At 48.1% G+C, this 24,751-nt stretch overlaps 1 protein-coding gene across 2 annotated transcripts in view; it reads left to right on the plus strand.

Annotated features, from left to right (window-relative positions):
- The first annotated feature begins 4,086 nt into the window (after positions 1-4,086).
- Positions 4,087-24,751, plus strand: part of SEMA6B (semaphorin 6B) — a 214,499-nt gene continuing 193,834 nt past the window's right edge. Inside the window, exon 1 of one of the 2 annotated variants that reach the window (XM_039326970.1) lies at positions 4,087-4,835. The gene's annotated coding sequence lies outside the window, so the exon portion shown is untranslated. The remainder of the gene's footprint in view (positions 4,836-24,751) is intronic. The other variant, XM_039326969.1, reaches the window with a different exon arrangement.

Below are 24,751 nucleotides of genomic sequence, written 5' to 3' on the forward strand. Positions count from 1 at the left end.
TCCTGCCTTCAGGCGCTTTGGAGGATATCTTGACTCCCCCCTTGTCTTGTGGATTTAGCCATGGTGAACTGGGATAGGACTATTGCACGGGATCATAAACCTTGATTTATTTATCAGCCGTGGCTGAATTCAGGCCACGGGAGCTAGATAGAGGCAAACCTCCTGCAGAATGTGTAAGCATTTAGCTTGATTTGGATGGCCAGTGGCTGGATTTAATTTGGGATAAAAAAAAAAAAACCCGTGAACCCTGGACAAAATCTGGAATGCAGGCTTGTGTCTCCAGAACAGGGTTTCTAAAACGTGGCAGCTTTTGGAGGGTTGGACTTCAACTCCCAGAATTCCCCTGTCGACATGCTTCAAGTTGAGTGAATTTCAACTCCCAGAATTCCCCAGCCAGCCATGGCTTGTATTGTATGGACTTCAAACCCAAGAAGCCCGTGCAAGGGTGTATAGACTTCAATTCACAAGAACATGCTGGCTGGAGAATTCTGGGGGTTGAAGTCCATAAATGCCAGCTGGAGAATTCTGGGGTTGAAGTCCATAAATGGCGGCTGGAGAATTCTGGGAGTTTAAGTCCACAAATGCCGGCTGGAGAATTCTGGGATTTGAAGTCCACAAATGCTGGCTGGAGAATTCTGGGGGTTGAAGTCCATAAATGCCGGCTGGAGAATTCTGGGGGTTGAAGTCCACAAATGCCAGCTGGAGAATTCTGGGAGTTGAAGTTCACCCCTCTGAAAGTTGCCAAGGTTGCAAATCACTATTCCAGACTAAACAATGTTCTGCTTTATTTTTTCCTGCACAAACCCTGAAGGTATTCAGAAGTGGCAGAACCCGTCAAGGGAAACCTTTGCCAGCCAGCTAAACAAGCCAGACCTGAAATCCATCACTCCATCAACTAGCCTGTAAACTCACAGCCGTGCCAGGGATGGCTTAACCCCGATTCATTGACTTCCCACCCTCTAAACCATGGTTAGGAATAGCCTCCCAGGGATGGGGTTCACTGCTCTCCAAAAGTGCAGAGAAGAGCAACAAAGAGGATCAGGGGACTGGAGGCTAAGCATATAAGGAACGACTGCTGGAATTGGGGATGTCTAGTTTAATGAAGAGAAGGACGAGGGGGACAGGATAGCCGTCTTCCAGTATCTCAGGGGCTGCCCCAAAGAAGAGGGAGTCAAGCTATTCTCCAAAGCGCCTGAAGGCAGGACAAGAAGCAACGGATGGAAACTCACCAAGGAGAGAAGCAACCTAGAACTAAGCAGAAATTTCCTGATTGTTAGAACAATTAACCAGTGGAACAACCCGCCTCCAGAAGCTGTGAATGCTCCAACACTGGAGATTGGATAGTCATTTGTCTGAAATGGTATAGGGTTTCCTGCCTGAGCAGGGGGTTGGACTAGATGACCTCCAAGACCCCTTCCGACATTATTATTCTGTAATAATTCTCCAAAGCGCTGGAAGGCAGGACAAGAAGCAACGGATGGAATGTAATCAAGGAGAGAAGCAACCTAGAACTAAGGAGGAACTTCCTGAACAGTTAGAACAATTAGCCAGTGGAACTCCTTGCCTCCAGAAATTGTGAATGCTCCAACACTGGAAGTCTTTAAGAAGAAACTGGACAGCCATTTGTCTGAAATGGTTATAGGGTCTCCTGCTTGAGCAGGCAGTTGGACTAGAAGATCTCCAAGGTCCCTTCCAGCTCTATTCTCTACAGGTAGTCCTCGACTTACAACAGTTCATTTAGTGACCGTTCATAGTTACAACCGCACTAAAAATTGTGAATTATGACCGTTTTTCACAGTCACGACCTCTGCAGCATCCTCACGATCACATGATCAAAATTCAGCCGCTCGGCAACCGCTTCATACTTATGACCGTTGTGTGTGTCTCTGGGGGGGCGTCACATGATCCTCTTTTGCGGCCTTCTGACAAGCAAAGTCAATGGCGGGGAAGCTGGATTCACTTAACGACCGGGTGACTAATTCAACCACTGCAGCGGTTCCCTTAACAACCTTGACAAGAAAGGTCGTAAAATGGGAGGAAGCTCCCTTAACAAATGTCTCACTTAGCGACATAATTTTTGAGCTCAGCTGTGGCCGTAAGTCAAGGACTAGCTGTGTCCTATTTGAATCAAACCAAGCTAGAGCTTCGGCACAGAAAAGAAGAGAAAGCGAGAAAGGAAAGGAGTGGAAATGAATTTGTTCTGACCACCTGGCCCCTTGGCTCCATAGTCCTCCCCTTACGACCATTCGTTTAGTGACCGATAAGAAACACTGAATGTTTGCCTCATGCCTACAGGATCCACCACCCGAATCCTTCCTGAGCCAGCTTCACCTTTGCCAAAGGAAGGTAGTTACAGAATACAGGCGGCCATTTTGGTTTTGATTTTTGGTTTAACCCAGGGTAGGCCCAGGAATTCTGGAAGTTGGAGTCCACACGTCTTAAAGTTGCTGAGGTGGAGAAACAATGGACTAGGCCAGGGGTAGGCAACCTTGGCTCTTTTATGACTCGTGGACTTCAACTCCCAGAATTCCTGAGCCAGCCAGGGTCAGCTTGGAAACCTCTCCCTTTCCCCTCAGCATGGCTGGCTCAGGAATTCTGGGAGTTGAAGTCCACCAGTCATAAAAGAGCCAAGTTTGCCTAGCTCTGATCTGGGACTTCAACTCCCAGAATCCCCTAGGACAGGGGTAGGCAACCTTGGCTCTTTTATGACTCGTGGACTTCAACTCCCAGAATTCCTGAGCCAGCAAGGGTCAGCTTGGAAACTTCTCCCTTTCCCCTCAGCATGGCTGGCTCAGGAATTCTGGGAGTTGAAGTCCACGAGTCATAAAAGGGGCAAGGTTGCCTACCCTTGGTTTAACCTATCCAATAACGTGAGCTTCAATGTGGAGAAAAGCAAAATTTTACATTTAGGCAGGAAAAACCAAAGGGACAAATATAGATTGGGCGAGACCTGGCTCAAAAACAGCAACTGTGAGAGGGACCTTGGAGTCCTAGTGGACGATCCCTTAAATGTGAGCCAGCCGTGTGCAGCAGCAGCCAAAAAAGCTAATACACTCCTGGGTTGTATAAACAGAGGCCTAGAATCAAGATCATGTGAAGTATTAGTACCACTTTATAAAACGCTAGTGAGGCCACACTTGGAATACTGCTGCCAATTTTGGTCACCATATCACAAAAAAGATGTTGAGAGTTTGGAAAAAAATCAGAGAAGAACAACTAAGATGATCCAAGGCCTGGAGACCAAAAGACAAGAAGAAATAGGGGAGACATGATAGCAGTATTCCGGTATTTGAGGGGCTGCCATAAAGAAGAGGGGATCATGTTATTCTCCAGAGCACCAGAGGGCAGGATGAGAAACAATGGATGGAAACTGATCAAAGAGAGGAGCAACCTGGAATTAAGGAGAAACTTCCTGACAGTTAGAACAATTAACCAGTGGAACAGTTTGCCACCAGAAATCATGGGCGCTCCATCACTGGAGATTTTTAAGAAGAGACTGGACAATCGCCCATCTGAGACAGTATAAGGGCTGGACTAGAAGACCTCCAAGGTCCCTTCCAGTTCTATTCTATTCTATTCTATTCTATTCTATTCTATTCTATTCTATTCTATTCTATTCTATTCTATTCTATCCTGTAATTCATATTCTATTCTATTCTATTCTATTCTATTCTATTCTATTCTATTCTATTCTATTCTATTCTATTCTTATGACCATTGCAGCCTCCTCACGCTCAAGCGATCAAACTGGCCCGTATCTATGACCCTGCAATCTGGTCCCCCTTTTCCGACCGTCAGATTCACTGAACAACCCGCAGCGATTCGTTTAACGGCAAGGAAGGTCGTAAAAACGGGGCAAAACCCCCTTAAACCTGGAAACCGCGGGACACCCCCCCCCCATTGTGGTGGTAAGTCGATGACTGCCGCATTCCGAAGCGAGCTCCGGGCTCGCTATATAAGCATTCCGGATCCGTTGCTTTTAAGCAGGCGCGAGACAAGAATCCAGCCCGGGTTTTGCCGGCGACCTTGCCACATTGCGAAGCAGCGCTGCCGGCGGGCCGGTCTGGTTCTTCGTTGCTGCCGTCGCCGCCGCCGCTGCCGCCGCTGGAGCAGAACCGGAACCGGGTGGGGTGGACTCTGTGTGTGTGGGGGGGGGGCTCTCCCCAGCAATATCCTCCTCCCCCCCCAGCCCCTTCTTTCTGTCCAGCCCTGCCTCTGCCCTCTGGATCTCCCCAACGTAGCAGCTGAAAGCCAAGAAGGGGTGGGGGGGAGCCCTCCAGAATCAGCTTAGCACCCCCCCCTTTCCCGTGCACAAATACGACCCCCTCCCAGCCTTTAGGCTCTGCCTCCCCCACCCTTTTTATTTGATTATTAATATATTTTTTTTTTTGCAATGGCACGATAGCCGAGTTGGCAGCGAGTTGCAAGGAAGGAGGAGAAGAGAAGGAGGAGAGAGAGAGGGGGGGGGGCTGTTGCTTTAATTTCCTCTTTCCCCACCCCACTCTCTCCGTTCTCTCCCCCCCCCCCGCTTCTCTAACCCGGGCTTAGCCCGCTCCTGTCTCTCTCTGGGACAATCGCAGACAAGCATGTGAGGGCTGGAGGACAGGTGGAAAGGGAGGAGGAGGGGGGGAAGAGAGAGAGAGAGAAAGAGAGGGAGGGAAAGAGAGAGAGAGAGAGAGACAGAGGGGAGGGGAGAGGGAGGAGGAGGAGGAGTCCTCCGCCGACCCCCCTCCCCCTCCGCCTTCCCCTCCCCTCAAAAGGCTTCCGAGAGCCTCGGAGAGTTTGGGGGGAGCCAGCAAACCCGCAGCGCACCAGATCACGGAAAGCAATTCAAGGTAAGAAGACCTTCGGTGGATCGTATTCGCCTGGGTGGGTGGATGGGTAGGGGGTCTGTTTTTCCTTCCCCCCTTCGGCTCCCCCCCTTCCTACGCCCCCTCCCCAAAAGAGGAGCGGTGTTTCCTTTCATCCCTCTCCTTCCTTCCTTCCTTCCTTCCTTCCTTCCTTCCTTCCTTCCTTCCTTCCTCCCTTCCCCTTGTCTGTTACAAATGCTTGCAAACTTTATAGGATCCGGCTCGTGCGAAGAAAGAAAAAAAAAAACGGGGGGGAGGAGAAGAGAGAAGATAGGATCGGAATTGCGCCAACGAGCCCCCCCCCAAAACTTAAAGGAAGCCGGGATGGATGGGGAGTAAAACCCAGCGTGGGGGAGGGGGGGTCTGTGGATTGCGTGGACCCACAATGGTCCGTCGGCTGCCACGAGGGCTGGGATGGGGCGCAAAGATTACAGCCGCCAAGATGATCCAGCTTGCCCCCCCCCCCTCGCGACCCCCCCACCCCAATATACCCCCCCACACACACACACACTTCAACCCTTGAGATGGCTTTCCAAAGGCTGGTTTGGACCCGCAAGCCAATTCCTGTTGTAGCTTGGCTCTTGTGTGTATCTACTACAGATTGCGTTTCTTTCCTTAAAGAGAAGAGGGTGGGAAGGCTGGATCCTGGCTATTTCGCGGACCCGGGGGGGGGGTGGCTCTTTCGAAGGGCTGGATGGATCCTTGCGCGTGGGTGGGTGGGTGGGTGGCCAACCCGGCTCCTTTGGGCACCCCCCCACCCACGGTGTTTTTTGTGTGTGTGGGTGGGTGGGTGAGTGGGAAGGGGCAGAGAAGGGGTCTGCAGCATCCGTGCCATTTGCTTTGGCTGGGCAGCCTGCCTTGGTAGACCCCGAATTTGATTTTTTATTTTATTTTATTTTTTGTTTTGGGGGTGGGGGGGTTCCTACCGCCCCCCCACCCCCCGAATTATAGGAGAGAATATTAAACAGGGTTAATCCCTTCGGATCCTGGCGTTGTCTCCATTGTCAGCTCCGGTGGGGGAGGCCAGAGCCTCTGTGGTCTCCCCCCTCCCTCCCTCCCCAAAAGCCAGGACCCCCCCCCCCAGATCTTGCTAGAACGGGGTGGCTTTGCACAAAAGGTGACCGAAAGAGGATGGTGCAGCCCAGATGGAGAATTGAGGGATGGTCATCCCTGGCCCAGGCCAAGTCGCTCGCCCTGGGGCTTCAAAATCCTGTGAGCCTCCCCTTCATTGAGAATGTAGATAGCTGGGTGGATGGGAGGGAGGGAGGAAGGAGATCGAAGTGAGAAAAGGAAGGAAGGAAGGGAAGGAAAGGAAGGAAGGAAGGAAGGAAGGAAGGAAGAGGAAAGGGAGGAAGGAAGGAGAGAAGAGAGGAAGGAGGAAGGAAGGAAGGAAGGAAAAGGAAGGAAGGAAGGAAGGAAGGAAGGAAGGAAGGAAGGAAGGAAGGAAGGAAGGAAGGAGAGAGGAAAGGGAGGAAGGAAGGAGATCGAAGTGAGAAAAGGAAGGAAGGAAGGAAGGAAGGAAGGAAGGAAGGAAGGAAGGAGAGAGGAAAGGGAGGAAGGAAGGAGATCGAAGTGAGAAAAGAAAGGAAGGAAGGAAGCAGGGAGAGAGGAAAGGGAGGGAGGAAGGAGGTGGAAGTGAGAAAAGGAAGGAAGGAGGACGGAAGAAAGGAAGGAAGGAAGGAGGCAGGGAGGCAGGAAGAGAGGAGAGGGAGGAAGGAAGGAGGTGGAAGTGAACAAAGGAAGGAGATGGGAGAGAAAAGGAAGAAAAGGAGGGAGGGAGGGAAAGAAGGCAATGGAAGTGAGAAAAGGAAGGAAGGAGGGAGAAGGAAGGAGGAAAGGAAAGAAGGTGGAAGGATATGGAAGGAAGGGAAGGAAGGGAAGGAAGGTGGAATGATATGGAAGGAAGGTGGAAGTATGTGGAAGGAAGGAAGGAGGCAATGGAAGTGAGAAAAGGAAGGAAGAAGAGAGCAGGAGGGGAAAGGAAGGAGGAAGAGAAGGAAGGTGGAAGGATATGGAAGGAAGGATATGGAAGGAAGAAAGGAAGGAAGGAAAGATAGAAGGAAGAAAAGTGGAATGATATGGAAGGAAGGTGGAAGGAGGAAAGAAGGAAGGAAGGAGGCAATGGAAGTGAGAAAAGGAAGGAAGGAGGAAGAGCAGGAGGGGGAAGGAAGGAGGAAGGGAAGAAAGGTGGAAGGATATGGAAGGAAGGAAGAAAGGAAAGATAGAAGGATATGGAAGGAAGAAAGGAAGGAAGAAAGAAGGCAATGGAAGTGAGAAAAGGAAGGAAGGAGGAAGAGCAGGAGGGGGAAGGAAGGTGGAAGGGAAGGAAGGTGGAAGGATATGGAAGGAAGGAAGGAAGGAAAGATAGAAGGATATGGAAGGAAGGAAGGAAGGAAGGAGGCAATGGAAGTGAGAAAAGGAAGGAAGGAGGAAGAGCAGGAGGGGGAAGGAAGGAGGAAGGGAAGAAAGGTGGAAGGATATGGAAGGAAGGAAGAAAGGAAAGATAGAAGGATATGGAAGGAAGAAAGGAAGGAAGAAAGAAGGCAATGGAAGTGAGAAAAGGAAGGAAGGAGGAAGAGAGCAGGAGGGGGAAGGAAGGTGGAAGGGAAGGAAGGTGGAAGGATATGGAAGGAAGGAAAGAAGGAAAGATAGAAGGATATGGAAGGAAGGAAGGAAGAAGGCAATGGAAGTGAGAAAAGGAAGGAAGGAATAGAGCAGGAGGGGGAAGGAAGGAGGAAGGGAAGGAAGGTGGAAGGATATGGAAGGAAGGAAGGAAGGAAGGAAGGAAAGATAGAAGGATATGGAAGGAAGGAAGTGAAGGAAGGTGGAATGATTAAGGAAGGTAGAATGATATGGAAGGAAGGTGGAAGAACGAAGGAAGGAAGGAAGGAAGGAAGATAGGGCCCCAGTTTGACCCAGTCGTTTGTATCCTTAATGTCTGGCGGAGAACCAGCCACCTGCGATCCCATCCAGGCAGCCGTAAGGGAGGGGCGGACTCCGTCACAAAGTGGGGAAGAGGGGACTGGGGAGGGGGCAGACGCTGGTCGAGAACAGTTTTTCCTCTTTTCTGATCCTTCTTTTGCTGGCCTCCCCACCCTAGAGGTCACCCTCCCTCTCCTGGGTGGGGGGGGCATGCCCGTGTTTTTCTCTTAGTTCCCCACTTGCAGTTCTTTCGGCCTTTTTTGGGGGGGGACACGGCTTCAAAAGCGAACACCCAGGAATGAGGGGGGAGACTTGCCACTAACAAAAAGCGAGGCACAAGAACCCCACTTCTAACCCCCATTTGGGGCTACAGCACTTCTTTCGCCAGAGAAAGAGACCCAGATTAGATAAATACTCTTTGCATGCTCAGGGGAGCTGTGTCCTCGCTGCTCCTTCTGTTTTCTCCTGCTCTTTAGGGCTTGGGGGGGGTCAATAGGGGCCAGCTCCAGCCCCCTCCCAATGTTTCTCTGCCACACACCCCCCCCCCACACACACACACTTCCCACAGGAGGGACCACATTTCCCAGTCCCTCCGGCTGTCTTCACACAACCCAGCTAGCAGCCTTGCGTTCCCTTGCGTTTCCACACAGTCCGTTAAGCCCAAGTAAGGCAATCTTTGGCGAGATTTGTCAGGGCCTGGCCATTGAGGCAAGCCCAGCCTTTTTGACAACCCTGGGTTCAAGGTGCCAGAAAGGAGTAAATTGGGCAAACAGGTTAAACTTGGTTTGTTTCAAGGAACACAGCTCTCCTTTGTGCTTTAGGGGGAAGGGAGTAAAATTGAGGAAGGGTCTTTTTGCACCGGGGAAACTTTTCCTTTTGCCGCGCCCCCCCCCTGCCTCCCTCCCCGAGATCTCTGCAAATTTTGCATGGCGTGCTCTGTACATGCTCTGGGCCACTGTTGGCCTTTTCGTCTGATCCGAGGCAACGTTCACAAACGCTAAACCCTGACAGCTAATCCTCCACTTATGGCCGAAAATCTCGGTGGCTAAGGGAGACATGGGCTCAGCGAGGTTTGCCCTGTGTTTTACGACTCTTCCTGCCGCCGCTGCTAAGGGAATCGCTGCCGTTCTTAAGGGAATCACACGGTCATTAAGCGAAACGGGCTTCCCGTGTTGACTTTGCTGGTCAGAAAGTCGCAAAAGGGATCGCGTGATAACTCCCCCCTCCCCGGGATGCTGCAATGGTCATAAACACGAGTCAGTTGCCCGGGGTCTGAATGAAATGGTATATAGGGTTTCCTGCCTGAGCAGGGGGTTGGACTAGATGACCTCCAAGGTCCCTTCCAACTTTATTATTATTATTGTTATGTGGATCATCGCACAGTCAGCCAGATGTTCAGACTGGATTTGGCATTTTTGTCTACCTATCGAGTCCTTATCCAGGACCTGGGATAGGCAGATGTGGATGTTTGATGGTATTACAGGTATCGTCGCAGGATGGAAGCAGTTCCTAGTAAGGCCGCCTTTTGCAATTGACTAATAGCGAACTTGTCAATGCCAATGATGGTGTTCAAATGGTGTTCCAGTTGTTTTGGGATTGCACCCAAGGAGCCTATTACTATTGGTACTACCCTTGCTTGCTTTTGCCACAGTCTTTCTATTTCTATTTGTAGGTCTTTGTATTTTGTTATCTTCTCCAGTTCTTTTCTCTTCTATTCTGCTGTCTCCAGGCACTGCCACATCCACTATCCAGACTACTACTACTACTACTACTACTACTACTACTACTACTACTACTACTACTACTTCTTCTTCTTCTTCTTCTTCTTCTTCTTCTTCTTCTTCTTCTTCTTCTTCTTCTTCTTCTTCTTCTTCTTCTTCCTCCTCTTCCTCTTCTTCTTCTTCTTCTTCTTCTTCTTCTTCTTCTTCTTCTTCTTCTTCTTCTTCTTCTTCTTCTTCTTCTTCTTCTTCTTCTTCTTCTTCTTCGACTGTGGGTGAATGCCACAATGGTCCTAAGTGTGAAAAAAAACGGTCCTAACTCGCTCGTTTCAGCACCATCGTAACTTTGAACTGCCACTAAACGGACTGTTATCAGTCACGGACTCTCTGTATAAAAAGCCTTGTGACAGTGACGTCTTTGAGGTTAATACAGAGCACATTTGGAGGGGAGAGGTGAGCTGAAGGATTGAGAAGGGGGGGGGACGAGAAATGAACAACTCTTTGACTGAAAGAGCCAGGCTGCCCAATCAGACGTTTCCGTGAATCATTGCTCTCTTGAACCCGGGGCTGATCTCGTGGTTATCACTCCACCCCCACCAACCAAGCCTCCATCCTCCCATCCTCCTTAGCTTGCATTGTCAGCTTAAAACTGGCTGCCCCAACCCGCAGATTTTGGATCTCTGCCTGGTGGAGCAGGTTGGGTGGGTAGAGGGGAAGGGAAAGGAGGGGAGGGGAGAGGCGAAGAACAGCAGACTCTCTGAATAGCCGGGAGCCCGAAATGAGCTCACCATTTTAGCCTCTGTGGTGGAAGATCCCAGGGTTTCTGAGCATGTCTGGAGGGCTGCTCTGCGTCGGCTGCTCTCCCATTTTGCTGGAGAAAGCAGCCAGCTTATGTGAAGTGTTATAAGGCCACACTTGGAATCCTGCGTCCAGTTTTGGTCACCAGGATGTAAAAAAGGTGTTGAGACTCTAGACCAGTGGTTCTCAACCTTTTTAATGCCGCGACCCCCAACCGGTCGTAAGTCGAGGACTACTCAACCGGTCGTAAGTCGAGGACTACTCAACGGGTGCAGCACCGTTTGCAGAATGGGACTTTTGGCGGGCTCAGCAGGGCAGAGACAGCCTGGACAATTCCTATTGGCTTTTGGAAGCCAATAGAATTAGACTCTATTCAAGAGAGTCTATTCTATTGGCTTTCAAAAGCCAATAGAATAAAAGGGAGTAGCACAGCTAAGGAAAAGGGGGGAAAAATGGCGGACTGCGTTGTTTGGTGACCCCCGTGAAATGGTCGTTCGACCCCAAATGGGGTCCCGACCTACAGGTTGAGAACCACTGTTCTAGAAAGAGTGCAGAGAAGAGCCACAAAGAGGATCAGGGGACTGGAGGCTAAAGCATATAAGGAACGGTTGCTGGAATTGGCTATGTCTGGTGGACTTCAACTCCCAGAATTCCTGAGGCAGCCATGCTGAGGAGAAATGGAGAGGTTTCCATGCTGAGCCAAGGTGCTCAGGAATTCTGGGAGTCGGAGTCCACACGTCTTAAAGTTGCTGAGGTGGAGAAACAATGGACTAGGCCAGGGGTAGACAACCTTGGCTCTTTTATGACTTGTGGACTTCAACTCCCAGAATTCCTGAGCCAGCATGGGGGAACTATGGCCCTTTCATGACTCGTGGGCTTCAACTCCCAGAATTCCTCAGTCAGCATGGGGGAACCATGGCCCCTTCATGACTCGTGGACTTCAACTCCCAGAATTCCTGAGCCAGCATGGGGGAACTATGGCCCCCTTATGACCTGTGCACTTCAACTCCCAGAATTCCTGAGCCAGCATGGCTCAGCTTGGAAACCTCTCCCTTTCCCCTCAGCATGGCTGGCTCAGGAATTCTGGGAGTTGAAGTCCATGAGTCATAAAAGAGCCAAAGTTGCCTGCCCCTGGGCTAGGCCTAGACTGCTTTATGACTCGTGGACTTCAACTCCCAGAATCCCTCAGCCAGCATGGCTCAGCTTGGAAACCTCTCCCTTTCCCCTCAGCATGGCTGGCTCAGGAATTCTGGGAGTTGAAGTCCACGAGTCATAAAAGAGTCAAGGTTGCCTACCCCTGGTCTGGGAGAACCACAGGAAAACTGGATATAGGCAGTCCTTGACTTTCAACGGTTCATTTAGTGGCCATTCAAAGTTACAACAGGCCTGGAAAAAAGTAACTTACGACCGTGTTTTTTTTTCACACTTACGACGGTTGCAGCATTTCCAGGTGATCCAAATTCAGAGGATTGGCCACCGGCTCCTATTTACGATGGCTGCAGCATCCCGGAGTTACGTGATTCCCCTTTTGCCACCTTCCAACCCCTTTCCTACCTCAGCAGGGGGTTGGACTAGATGACCTCCAAGGTCCCTTCCAACTTTATTATTATTATTATTATTATTATTATTAAAGTCAAAAGGGGAAGCCAGATGTGCTGAATAACCGTGTGATTCGCTTATCAATTGAAGCGACTCGCTTAACGACTGCAGTCAGAAAGGTCGTAAAGTGGGACAAAACTCACTCAACTTACCGATGGAAAGTTGTGGTTTTTATGTGGAGGATTACCTGTGCAGCTGGATCAGCTCAAAAACTCAGTCCCAGGGGATGCTTCGGCTGCTATGGGAAATTGGATCCCCCCTATCACCTTTTGACCTTGGGGGACCCGGTGGTGGCCTCAGAGCTGACCCCAGGCCCCAGGATCCAAAAAAAATTCAAGGTTTGGGGAGTTTTGCAGACTTCCCCAACCTGGTCCTGGAGGGGGGGTCCTCCTTGCAGCCCCTCCTCAGCCAGGCCAATAAGTAAATAAACAAATAAATAAAAACTCAGATATTTATTTATTTTTTTCTCATTACCCTTGTCTGCCTGCCACTTAAGTGACTTCTCTTTCGCCTGCCAGAGTTTCTGTCTCTCGTTTGCTCCGTCTTCTCGGAATACTTTTTTTTTTGGGTGTGGGGGGGTGGTGGGAAGAATTTTCAACTTGGGCAAGATAAGCACATTCTTCAGATACGGAGTGGCCTGGGAAAATTATTTGCCTGGCTGATGGAGGGAGATTTATGTCACCAAGGCTGCAGGATGACGGGCAGAGATTGGGAAGAGGCAGCGGAGGGCTCCTTAAAGGCTAAATATATATAATTTTTTTTTTACCAAAAAAAAATAATAATAATGCAGTAAAAGCACGCCGTTCCCCAGGCCTTGCCAGTCGAAATCTGCACAAATTTTGCATCCTTATACAATTTCTACAAGCAGGGAAGGAGGTATGGGGAGGGTGGGGTACATCTGCATCGGATACAAGCTGTGTGTGTGTGTGTGTGTGTGTGTGTGTGTGTGTGTGTGTGAAAGTGATTGCCCTGCCCTCTCCTCTTTAAGCCTACAGAAAAAAGTGGTACAGCCCCAGCTTCTCTCAAAATGAGGAAAATCACCTGTCCGGAGAAGAAAAGGAAGGCTGAAAAATTTTGCAAAGAGGGATTCAAAATTCAGAAGCCATCGCTCAAATTATTTGGGCAACTAGAATATCTCATTTTTACTTCATTTCCCTTTACATTTCATTTCGTTACACAGAATTACAGAAGAACAAAGCTGGAAGGGCCCTGAAAGGTCATCTAGTCCAACCCCCTGCTTAAGCGGGACCTCCTATACGATTTTGGACAAATGGCTGTCCAATCTCTTTTTTAAAATCTCCAGAGACGGAGCACTCACACATTTATTTTTAATTTAATTTTATTTTTTTATTATTTAATTTAATTTTATTTTTTATTTTATTTTTTATTTATTTTATTTTATTATTTTATTTTATTTTTTATTTTAATTTTATTCATTTTATTTTATTTTTTATTTTATTATTTTATTGGCTTTTATATTTTATTTTATTTTATTTATTTTATTTTATTTATTTTATTTTATTTTATTAATTTATTTTATTAATTTTATTTTATTATTGTTATTGTTGTTATTTATTTTATTATTTTATTTATTGTCTTATTTTATATTTTATTTTATTACTTCATATTTTATTTTACGTTTTGTTTCTTATTGTTTTGTTTTATATATTGTTTTATTTTATTTATTTGTTGTTTTGTTTTGTCTTATTTATTTTCTTTTAGTTTTCTTTTATTGTCTTATTTTATTTTATTTTCTATGGCATTGCATTGCATTTTTTAATTTTTTTTTTTTTTATGCTGCCCATCTCACTATTGGAGTGACTCTGGAGTCCCGGGCTTCCAGATCAGAATTTCACAATTGGCGGGTTGAAAACATAGTACAGTTTTAGATCACTATTAGATCACTGTTAAATCAATGTTTCTCAACCTAAGCTATTCTATGAAATGTGGACTTCAACTCCCAGAATTCCTGAGCCAGCCATGCTGAGGGGACAGGGAGAGGTTTCCAAGCTGAGCCATGCTGGCTCAGGAATTCTGGGAGTTGAAGTCCACGAGTCATAAAAGGGCCAAGGTTGCCTACCCCAGGCTAGGGACAAGATTCTTGGGGCTCACTTCATTTCCTGTTCGTCTTCCTCCAATTCCCATATTGTGTTCAGTGGTCAATCTCTAACAAAGCTTTGGACTCATCAGTATGGATAGTCCTCGACTTACGACCGTTCATTTAGTGACCGTTCAAAGTTACAACAGCACTGAAAAAAAAAGTGATTTAGGAGCATTTTTCACACTTACGACCGTTGCAGCGTCCCCGTGGTCAGCTGTTCAAAATGTGGATGCTCAGCAACGGGTTCATATTTACGACGGTTGCAAGTGTCTGTGTGTCTGTGTGTGTGTGTGTGTGTGTGTGTGTGTGTGACGTGATCCTCTTTTGCGACCTTTCTGAGAAGCAAAGTCCACCACAAAGCCAGATTCATTTAATAACCGGGTGACTCGCTTAACAACTTGCAGTGATTCCACTTCACAGCTGTGGGAAAAAAAGGTTGTAAAATGGGACAAGTACTGAAGTACTATCCGGCTTAGCGAAGGAATAATAATAATAATAATAATTGTACAAAACAACAATATAATAATAATACAAAACAACAATATAATAATACAAAGCAACAATATAATAGTAATAATAATACAAAACAACAATAATAATATTATAATAATAGAGATGGAAGGGACCTTGAAGGTCATCTAGTCCAACCCCCTGCTCAGCCAGGAAATCCTAACCCATTTCAGACAAATGGCTGTCCAGTCTCTTCTTAAAAAGCTCCAGCGTTGGAGCATTCACAAATTGGAGCCAATTGGGGCTCAGTTGTGGTTGTAAGTCGAAGGCAGCCTGTGGTTCTTTGAGGGGGGCTTTGTGTTCGAGTTTCGTCGGCGGGCAGCGCAGACCCATTTTTCAGCAGCGAAGACCAACCGCTTTTGAGCGAGCTGGCTGGCAACCAACCCACCCAATCCCTCAGGTTCAGGCGCCTGGTTCTGTAAATCTCTTCCCACCACCGTTGGGGATAAAGACCCCAAAGCCCCTCATCCACAGCAAAAAAAAAAAAACTTTTGCAAACTTTTCACAGCCCCTTGGGAGGCCCAGAGACGGGTTAATTTGGAGGAGTGAAAGGAGCGGTTCAACCTGTGCAGGAATGCAGAGGGTGGGGTCTCCGTTGGATCTGTCTCTCTCACTGCCATTGGGCTGGGTTTTCTATCGCCTGGAGCAGGTCTGAAAAGATTGTTTGTGTGTGTGTCTGTGTGTGTGTTTGTGTGTGATGCTGCCAGACAGCCAGACAGCCACAGGGGGGAGGAGAAGGAGGAGGAGAAGGAGAAGGAGGAAGGGTGGATAAGGAAAAGATGGAGAAGGAGTGGAGGAGGAGAAGGAGGAGGAAGGCTGGACAAGGAGAAGATGGAGAAGGAGTGGAGGAGGAGGAGGAGGAGGAGAGGAGGAAGGCTGGACAAGGAAAAGATGGAGAAGGAGAAGGAGTGGTGAAGGAGGAGGAGAAGGAGGAGGAGGAAGAGGGGGAGGAGAAGGAGGAGGAAGAGGAGGAGCAGGAAAAAGGAAGCATGGACGAGAGGAGAGAAGAGAAGGGGAGGAGGAAGAAGAGGAGGAGCAGGAAGAAGAGGTAGAGTGGGAGAAAGAGGAGGGGCAGGAGAAGGTGGAGGAGGAAAGGTGGACAAGGAGAAGAGAGAAGGAGAAGGAAGAGGAGAAGGGGAGGAGGAGGAAGAGGAGCAGGAAGAAGAGGAAGAAAGTGGGAGGAAAGGAGGGGGAGGAGAAGGTGGAGGAGGAATGCTGGACAAGGAGAAGAGAAAGAGGAGTGGAGGAGGAGGAGAAGGAGGAGGAGGAAGATGAGCAGGAAGAGGAGGAAGGGTGGACAAGGAGAAGAGAGAGAAGGAGAAGGAATGTTGGAGAAGAGAAGGGGAGGAGCAGCAGGAGGAGCAGGAAAAAGAGAAAGTGGGAGGAAGAGGAGGGGCAGGAGAAGGTGGAGGAGGAAGGGTGGACAAGGAGAAGATGGAGAAGGAGCAGGAGCAGGAGTGGTGAAGAAGGAGGCAAAAGAGATGGAGGAAGAGGAGAAGGAGGAGGAGGTGATAGAGGAGGAAGGGTGGACAAGGAGAAGATGGAGAAGGAGCAGGAGTAGTGAAGGAGGAGGCAAAGGAGATGGAGGAAGAGGAGAAGGAGGAGGAGGTGATAGAGGAGGAGGAAGGGTGGACAAGGAGAAGAGAGAGAAGGAGAAGGAATGTTGGAGGAGAAGAGAAGAGGAGGAGGAGCAGGAGGAGCAGGAAGAAGAGAAAGTGGGAGGAAGAGGACGGGCAGGAGAAGGCGGAGGAGGAAGGGTGGACAAGGAGAAGATGGAGAAGGAGCAGGAGTGGTGAAGGAGGAGGCAAAGGAGATGGAGGAAGAGGAGGAGGAGCAGGAGGAGGAGGTGATGGAGGAGGAGGAAGGGTGGGCAAGGTGAAGACGGAGAAGGAGTAGTGAAGGAGGAGGAAGGGGAGGAGGCACCAGCTTCCAAATGGCTTGCTCTTTTCCAAATGAACGGTTGTAACTCAAGGACTCTCTTACGTGCATTCTTACCCCGTTAGGTTCAATTAGCACAGAAACCTCGACGGAATTCCGGTTGGGTCACTGCTGATTTTTTTTTTTTCTGTTGATTTAATTTACGTCTTTAATCAATAACCCCAGCCACCTCACTCTGCGAAGCAACCTACGGGGCACTGAACCCATAGCCTTAGCCTACAGGCAGTCCTCGACTTACGACGGTCCATTTAGTGACCGTTCAAAGTTACAACGGCACTGAAAAAAAGCAACCGGGGACCTGTTTTCACACTGAACGACCGTTGCAGCCCCGTGATTTCCATTCGGAGGCTTGACAACCGACTCACCTTTATGACGGCATCCAGGGTCCTGGGGGGGGGGTGTCACGTGATCCCCTTCTGACAAGCAAAGTCAACCGGGGGGGGGGGAGGGAGCCCGATTCTCTTTACAACCGGGTTGCTAACTTAACAACTGCAGGGATTCCCTTCGCCACTGTGGCAGGAAGCGTCGTAAAACGGGGCAAAAGCCACTTGACACGTGTTTCACTTGGCAAACAAACAAAGAAAAAAATTGGGCGCCAATGCGGTGGTACGTCAGGACTCTTCGTGTTGCCTCCGTCCGGGTCTTTCCTTCCCCATGAAATTGTAAATCCGGATATGGGTTCGAGTGCCGCGGCAGAGAATGTGCAATAGGGCTCCTGGCCAACCGTCCACCTGCTCATTTATTAGGCCAGTGTTTCTCAACCTTGACCATTTTAAGGCATGTGGACTTCAACTCCCAGAATTCCACAGCCAGCATTGCTGGCTGTGGAATTCTGGGAGTTGAAGTCCACATGCCTTAAAATGGTCAAGGTTGAGAAACACTGTATTAGACCTTTTGGCATTTGGTGGATTTAGGTGGGCTTCCTTGCCCCCCCCCCACAGGGGGAGGGCAGCCTGTGGAGCAATTGGCTGTGCAACTCGGCGCCTGAGGTCGGAGTTAGGCTAAGCTGTGCTACCTGGGAAGATGGAGAGAAGCTTATTTTGAGTAAATTTACACAGGTTGAGCTTGGTCAAATAGCCGGCTTTGCAGGAGAAGAGGTTTAATTTCATCCGTTGGTTCTCTCTCTCTCTGCTTGCTGAAATAATCAACACTCCAAGCCATTGGGGATCTGTCTCCGACGTTTAATTGGAAGCGAACTGAATTCTTCGCAAGGCAGGGAAAGGGGTTGTGGATGTGTGCAACGGCTCATGGGGAAGACCTGGACAGAGGCAGCTGGCAGATGTTGCCTAGACCAGGGCTTTTCAACCTTTTCACCCATTGTGCCACTTTTGAGGATACGGCAACATCCGAGGACCATCCGTCGCCTGGCAAGGGGTCAAAAACTTGATGACCAAAAAAAAAAAAAAAAAAAGGAAAAAGATGATAAAGTACAGGTAGTCCTCGACTTACAACAGTTCGCTTATGACTGTTTGAAGTTACAATGGCACTGAAAAAAGTGCCCCCCAAGACACAGCCGAGCAAGATACCTGCCTGCCCACCCGGTGGTGCTCTTCCTTCTGTCTGAGGTTTTCATTGTTGTGAGCATTTCTGTTGAGGATTGGCAGCGGGAGTGGGGTGGGAGGGTCTTTGGTTTTTATTCCCCCCGTCTGCTGGGTGGTTGCAGCAGGTTTTGGACACTTCACATGACCCTGGGACACTGTGACTGTCATAAATATGAATCAGTTGCCAAGCATCTGAATGTAAATCACAAGACCCTGGAGATTCTGCAACATTCCAGCTGATCTGCGCTTCTTCTGGGCTCAGCAGAAGCACCAGGATCAGTGCTGCTTTCCAGCTGGGTCCTGGCGCTGATCCTGGCGCTTCCGCTGAGCCCTGACAGCCCCGAAGAAGTGCCAATCAGCTGGAAAGTGGCACTGATCCTGGTGCTTCCGCTGAGCCCTGACAGCCCTGAAGCTCCAGCCGTCTCTCGCTCAGGCTTGTGTGGTGCTGCCACCAGTTCAGCTCATTCCCCTCCCCCGCTACCCCTTTTCTAGGATGCTTGCGTACCACCTGCCAAGTGCCAATGTACCACAGGTGGTACCCGTACCACTGGCTGAAAAGCCCTGGCCTACGGAACGGTCAGATCAATTCAAATTCAGATTCAGAATAGGGAACTTGGATGTCATCTAGTCCAACCCCCTGCTCAGGCAGGAGAACCTATGCCATCTCAGACAAATGACTGTCCAGCCTCTTCTTAAAAACCTCCACTGATGGAGCGCCCACGATTTCTGGAGGCAAGGAGTTCCACTGATTAATTGTTCTCACCGTCAAGAAATTTCTCCTTAGTTCCAGGCTGGTTAGTTTCCATTTGTTGTTTCTTGTCCTGCCCTCAGGCGCTTTGGAGAATAGCTTGACTCCCTCTTCTTTGGGGCATTCCCTGAGATATTGGAAGACGGCTATCATGTCCCCCCTCGTCCTTCTCTTCATTAAACTAGACAGACCCAATTCCAGCAACCGGTTCTTCGTATGTTATAGCCTCCAGGCCTTTAATCACCTTAGTTGCTCTCCTTGGCACTTTTTCCAAAGTCGCAACATCATTTTTTTGTAGTTTGGTGACCAAAACTGGATGCAGTATTCCCAGTGTGGCCTTACCAAGGCCTTGTAAAGTGGTATTAATACTTCACGTGATCTTGATTCTCTCCCTCTGTTGATGCAACCTAACACTGTGTTGGCTTTTTTGGCAGCTTCAGCACACGGATTTTGTTATTGAGCTATTGATTAACCCAGTCACCACGTTTTTATAAAGCGGTACTAATAGTTTGCGTGATCTTGATTCTAGGCCTCTGTTTATACAACCAAGGATTGTGTTAGCCTTTTTTTGGCTGCTGCCGCACACGGCTGGCTTGTGTTTAAGTGATCGTCCACTAGGACTCCGAGGTCCCTCTCACAGTTGCTGTTTTTGAGCCAGGTCTTGCCTAATATGATGATGATGATGATGATGATGATAGTAAAGTTGGAAGGGACCTTGGAGGTCATCTAGTCCAACCCCCTGCTCAGGCAGGAAACCCTATACCATTTCGGACAAATGGCTGTCCAATCTCTTCTTAAAAACTTCCAGTGTTGGAGCACTCACCGCTTCTGGAGGCAGGTGGTTCCACTGGTTAATTGTTCTCATTGTTTAGGAAGTTTCTCTTGAATTCTAGGTTGCTTCTTTCCTTGATCAGTTTCCACCCGTTGCTTCTTGTCCTGCCTTCAGGTGCTTTGGAGAATAGCTTGACTCCCTCTTCTTTGGGGCAGCCCCTGAGATATTGGAACACTGCTATCATATCCCCCCTCATCCTTCTCTTCATTAAACTAGACATACCCAATTCCAGCAACCGTTCCTTATATGCTTTAGCCTCTGGTCCCCTGATCATCTTTGGAGGCAGGTTGTTCCACTGGTTAATTGTTCTCACTGTCAGGAAGTTTCTCCTTAGTTCTAGGTTGCTTCTCTTCTTGATTAATTTCCATCTGTTGCTTTATCCATCTGTTGCTTTATCCGCTGATAAAAGGAAGCCTAGCCTACAACTGTATAAGGGTGGGTGAAAGCCCCAGAAGGAATTCTCCATTACCATTACCCATATCCCCCTCTATGGATCTCCAATAGAGACCCCCACCCTTCACAACGGAGGCCCGTGGAGTTCTCTCGCTGGCCTCAAAGTTGTCCTTGACTTCAGGAACAACAAGGGACTGGCAAACTGTCTGGCTGATTGTTTCTTAACCTCAGCAACTTTAAGATGCTTGGATTTCAACACCTAGAATTCTGGGAGTTGAAGTCCAACCATATTAAAGTTGCCAAATATTGAGAGAAATATCGGTCTAGTGCAGAAACTGGATACTGTCCCTTTAAGGACTTCCATTTTTTTCAAAAGAGGGTGGAGTTTGAGAGCTTCCAGGCTGGCGGAAGCTTGCTGGAGCTGTCCGTGGTGCTGATCATTTTCCTAAAAGGTTTTTTTTTTCAAGCTTGGCTATTTGAAGCTGTGGGAACTTCAAGACCCAGAATTCTCCATCTAGCACAGTGGTTCTCAACCTGTGGGTCGGGACCCCATTTGGGGTCGAATGACCATTTCACGGGGGTCACCAAACCATGCTGTCCGCCATTTTTTTCCCTTTTCCCTAGCTGTCCTACTCCCTCTTATTGGTGGCCACACCCACTTGGGGGTCACAACAACATGGGGAACTGTATTATGGGGTCACGGCATTAGAAAGGTTGAGAATCACTGCTCTAGCATGCTCTAAAGCTGATTAGACTTCATTTCCCAGAATTCCCCAACCAGCATGCGCTAAAGATGGTTGGACTTCACGTCCCAGAATTCTCCATCTAGCATGCTCTAAACATGGTTGACTTTCAAATCCCAGAGTTCGCCAGCCGGCATATTCTAAACACTGTTGGACATCAAGTCCCAAAATTCCCCAGCCAGCATGCCTTAAGAGCTGGATCACAGGAAGTGTTAATACCACTTTACAATGCCTTGGTAAGGCCACACTTGGAATCCTGCATCTAGTTTTGGTTACCACGATGTAAAAAAGATGTTGAGAGTCTAGAAAGAGTGTAGAGAAAAGCAACAAAGAGGATCAGGGGACTGGAGGCTAAAACCTATAAGGAACAGTTGCTGGAATTCGGGATGTCTAGTTTAATGAAGAGAAGGATGAGGGGGGACATGATAGCAGTGTTCCAGTATCTCAGGGGCTGCCCCAAAGAAGAGGGAATCAAGCTATTCTCCAAAGCGCCTGAAGGCGGGACAAGAAGCAACGGATGGGAACTAATCAAGAAGAGAAGCAACCTGGAACTAAGGAGAAACTTTCTGACAGAACAATTAATCAGTGGAATGACTTGCCTCCAGAAGCGGTGAATGCTCCAACACTGGAAGTTTTTAAGAAGAAACTGGACAGCCATTTGTCTGAAATGGTATAGGGTTTCCTGCCTGAGCAAGGGGTTGGACTAGATGACCTACAAGATCCCTTCCAACTTTATTATTATTATTGTTGATCATCGCATAGTCAGCCAGATGTTCAGACTGGATTTGGCATTTTTGTCTACCTATCGAGTCCTTACCAAGGATCTGGGATAGGCAGATGTGGATGTTTGATGGTATATTATAGATATCGTCGCAGGTTGGAAGCAGTTCCTAGTAAGGCTGCCTTTTGCAATTGACTGATGGCGAATTTGTCAATGCCAATGGTGTTCAAGTGGTGCTTCAGTTGTTTTGGGATTGCACCCAAGGCGCCTATGACAATTGGTACCACCCTTGCTTGCCTTTGCCACAGTCTTTCTATTTCTATTTGTAGGTCTTTGTATTTTGTTATCTTCTCCAGTTCTTTCTTGTCTATTATTGTTACTATTGTTATTGTTGTTGTTGTTGTTGTTGTTGTTGTTGTTATTATTATTATTATTATTATCATCATCTTCCAGAATTCCCCAGCTAGCATGCTTTAAGATGGGTGGACTTCAAGTCCCAGAATTCTCCAGTCATGATGCTTTAATATGCTGGCTGAGGAATTCTGGGAGTTGAAATACACATGTTTTAAAGTTGCCAACTTTGAGAGTAGAGCAAAATAGATGGTGTCAAGATAACAAAGAACCCAAATTGCACCAGACATGTGAAGCCTCCAGGATTGCTTGCCTCAACTCTTCCCTCAGCAGGTCTCCTCCCAGTTGTGCAAATTTGTGTTTGAAATGCACACACATTTGAAATGCACACACATGTGGGTTTCTCCCCCACGAATAGCATTTTAAGCATTTTTGGACTTTTTTTTTTTTAACCCTCCTACTGAGACCTGCCAGAAATGGCATCCAGAAATCCAGTGAAGGTTAAATTCCTGACCTTTGCACTGAATTGAAGAGTTCCTGTGGGGTTCCACTTGGCAGAATTCCCAACTCTTGGAATTCTTCAGGGTTCTCCCATTAAAACCTCTATTATTCTAATTAATTCCCCCAAGAGTTTTAAAAGCTGTTTTTTATTGGATGGCTAACGCTTTTCAGGAAGATGGCAATCTGCCTGGTGATGCAATAGAATATTGCACTTATTACTCTTAATATGCACTTATTTCATATAATATTTCAGGGAGAGAGAGAAAGAGAAAGGGAGAGAGACAGAGAAAGAGAGAGGGAGAGAGAGAGAAAGAAAAAGGGAGAAAGAAAAAAAGAGAAAGGGAGAGAAAGAAGAAGGGAGAGGGAGAGAGAGAGAAAGAGAAAGGGAGAAAGACAGAGAAAGCGAGAGGGAGAGAGAAAGAAAGAAAAAAGGAGAGAGGGAGAGTGACACACAGAGAGAGGGACAAAGAAAGGGAGAGAGAGATAAAAGAAAAATGGAGAAAGGGAGAGGAAGAGGGTGAGATAGAAAGGGAGGGAGACAGAGAAAGAGAACATGAGAAGGAAAGAGAGAGAAAGGGAGAGAAAGGAAGAGGGAGACAGAGAGAGAAAGGTAGACAGAGAAAGAAAAAGGGAGAAAGAAAGGGAGAGTGAGAAAGGGAGAGAAAGGAGAGAGAGAGAAAGGGAGAAAGAAAGAAAGTGAAAGGGAGAGAGAGACAGAGAAAGAAAAAGGAAGAGAGAGAAATGTAGAGGGAGAGAGAGAAAAGAAAAAGGGAGAAAGAAAGGGAGAGGAAGAGGGTGAGATAGAAAGGGAGGGAGACAGAGAAAGAGAACATGAGAAGGAAAGAGAGAGAAAGGGAGAGAAAGGAAGAGGGAGACAGAGAGAGAAAGGTAGACAGAGAAAGAAAAAGGGAGAAAGAAAGGGAGAGTGAGAAAGGGAGAGAAAGGAGAGAGAGAGAAAGGGAGAAAGAAAGAAAGTGAAAGGGAGAGAGAGACAGAGAAAGAAAAAGGAAGAGAGAGAAATGTAGAGGGAGAGAGAGAAAAGAAAAAGGGAGAAAGAAAGGGAGAGGAAGAGGGTGAGATAGAAAGGGAGGGAGACAGAGAAAGAGAACATGAGAAGGAAAGAGAGAGAAAGGGAGAGAAAGGGAGAGGGGAGGGAGACAGAGAAAGAGAAAGAGAGAGAAAGGAAGAGAAAGAGAAAGGGAGAGAGAGAAAGAAGGAGAGAGAGAAAGGGAGAAAGAAAGAAAGTGAAAGGGAGAGAGAGAGAAAGAAAAAGGGAGAGGGGGAGAGAAAGAAAGGAGGAGAGAGAAAGAGGGAGAGAGAAATAGAGAAAGAAAGAGAAAGGGAGAGAGAGAAAGAAAAAGGATAGGGAGAAAGGGAAAGGAAGAGCGAGAGAGAAAGAGAGATTTGGAAAGCTGTTTTTTTCCAGGTTTCACTCATTGTAGTCAGTCACACTCCTTCGCCCTACTAGATATACCCAATTCCAGCAACCATTCCTTGTATGTTTGAGCCTCCAGTCCCCTAATCATCTTTGTTGCTCTTCTCAGCATCTTTTTTACATCCTGGTGACCAAAACTGGATGCCGGATTCCAAGTGTGGCCTTACCGAGGCCTTACAAAGCCGTATTAACACTTCACGTAAGCTGGCTGCTTTCCCCAGCAAAATGGGATATTTCTCCAGCCAACTAGAAGCAGCCCTCCAGGCGTGCTCAGAAGCCCTGGGTTCTCCCCCCCCCCCGCGGTTTGGCCTTCCCAAGGCAATTGCAGAAACTGTGGCCAGAAAGCTTGTCAAACGGGGCAAAAGCTACTTAACGACGGTCTCTCGCGTTGCAGTGGAAATTTGGGGGGCTCAATGTGCGCTCGTAAAGTCGAGGACTATCGGTCTTGTGAACCGGCTGAGCTGGGCTGTCAGATTGCAAAGGAATCTGGATTTCCTCTACTCCCCCCCCCCCCAGTCAAAAGCCACGCGTGGATTCTCTCACCTGCCCACACACTGCGAGGAACGTTCAGGGCGAAAACCACTTAGTTCCCCGGAGTAAGAGGTGAATGTTTTCGGAGTCTTATCCTTCCCTCGCCGACGTGGAAAAGATTAGCTGAGTGCAGAGGCTTCTACATTTTTGAACACCCTCAACACAGGAGGGGGCTGTGAGCTCTCTCTCTCTGCTCCACCGAGGAAAAATAAATTATCTCCTCCCCCCTCCGTTTCCCAAGGGTGGAAACACATCCTTTAGCAGGGAGAAGGACCCTCCAAATAGCAAGGTCCCACGGGAGAAATTCTTCCTGGTGTTTTTGTCTGAATGGAAACACGGAAAGCCAGAGAGATGAGTGTCTTATGGCAGTGGTGGCGAACCTTTTAGACACCCGCGTGCCCCAACTGCCACCCAAAACCCACTTATTTATCGCCGGGTGCCAGGTGGGCGTGGCCCACTGGGTGGGTGTGGTTGTGGCGGTCATGGTAGACTGGTTGGTGTGGCCAAGGTGGGCGCGAT

Source organism: Crotalus tigris, unplaced genomic scaffold (genome assembly GCF_016545835.1).
Source record: "Crotalus tigris isolate CLP2741 ecotype Arizona unplaced genomic scaffold, ASM1654583v1 scf7180000024348.693503, whole genome shotgun sequence".
NCBI classification, from domain to species: domain Eukaryota; kingdom Metazoa; phylum Chordata; class Lepidosauria; order Squamata; family Viperidae; genus Crotalus; species Crotalus tigris.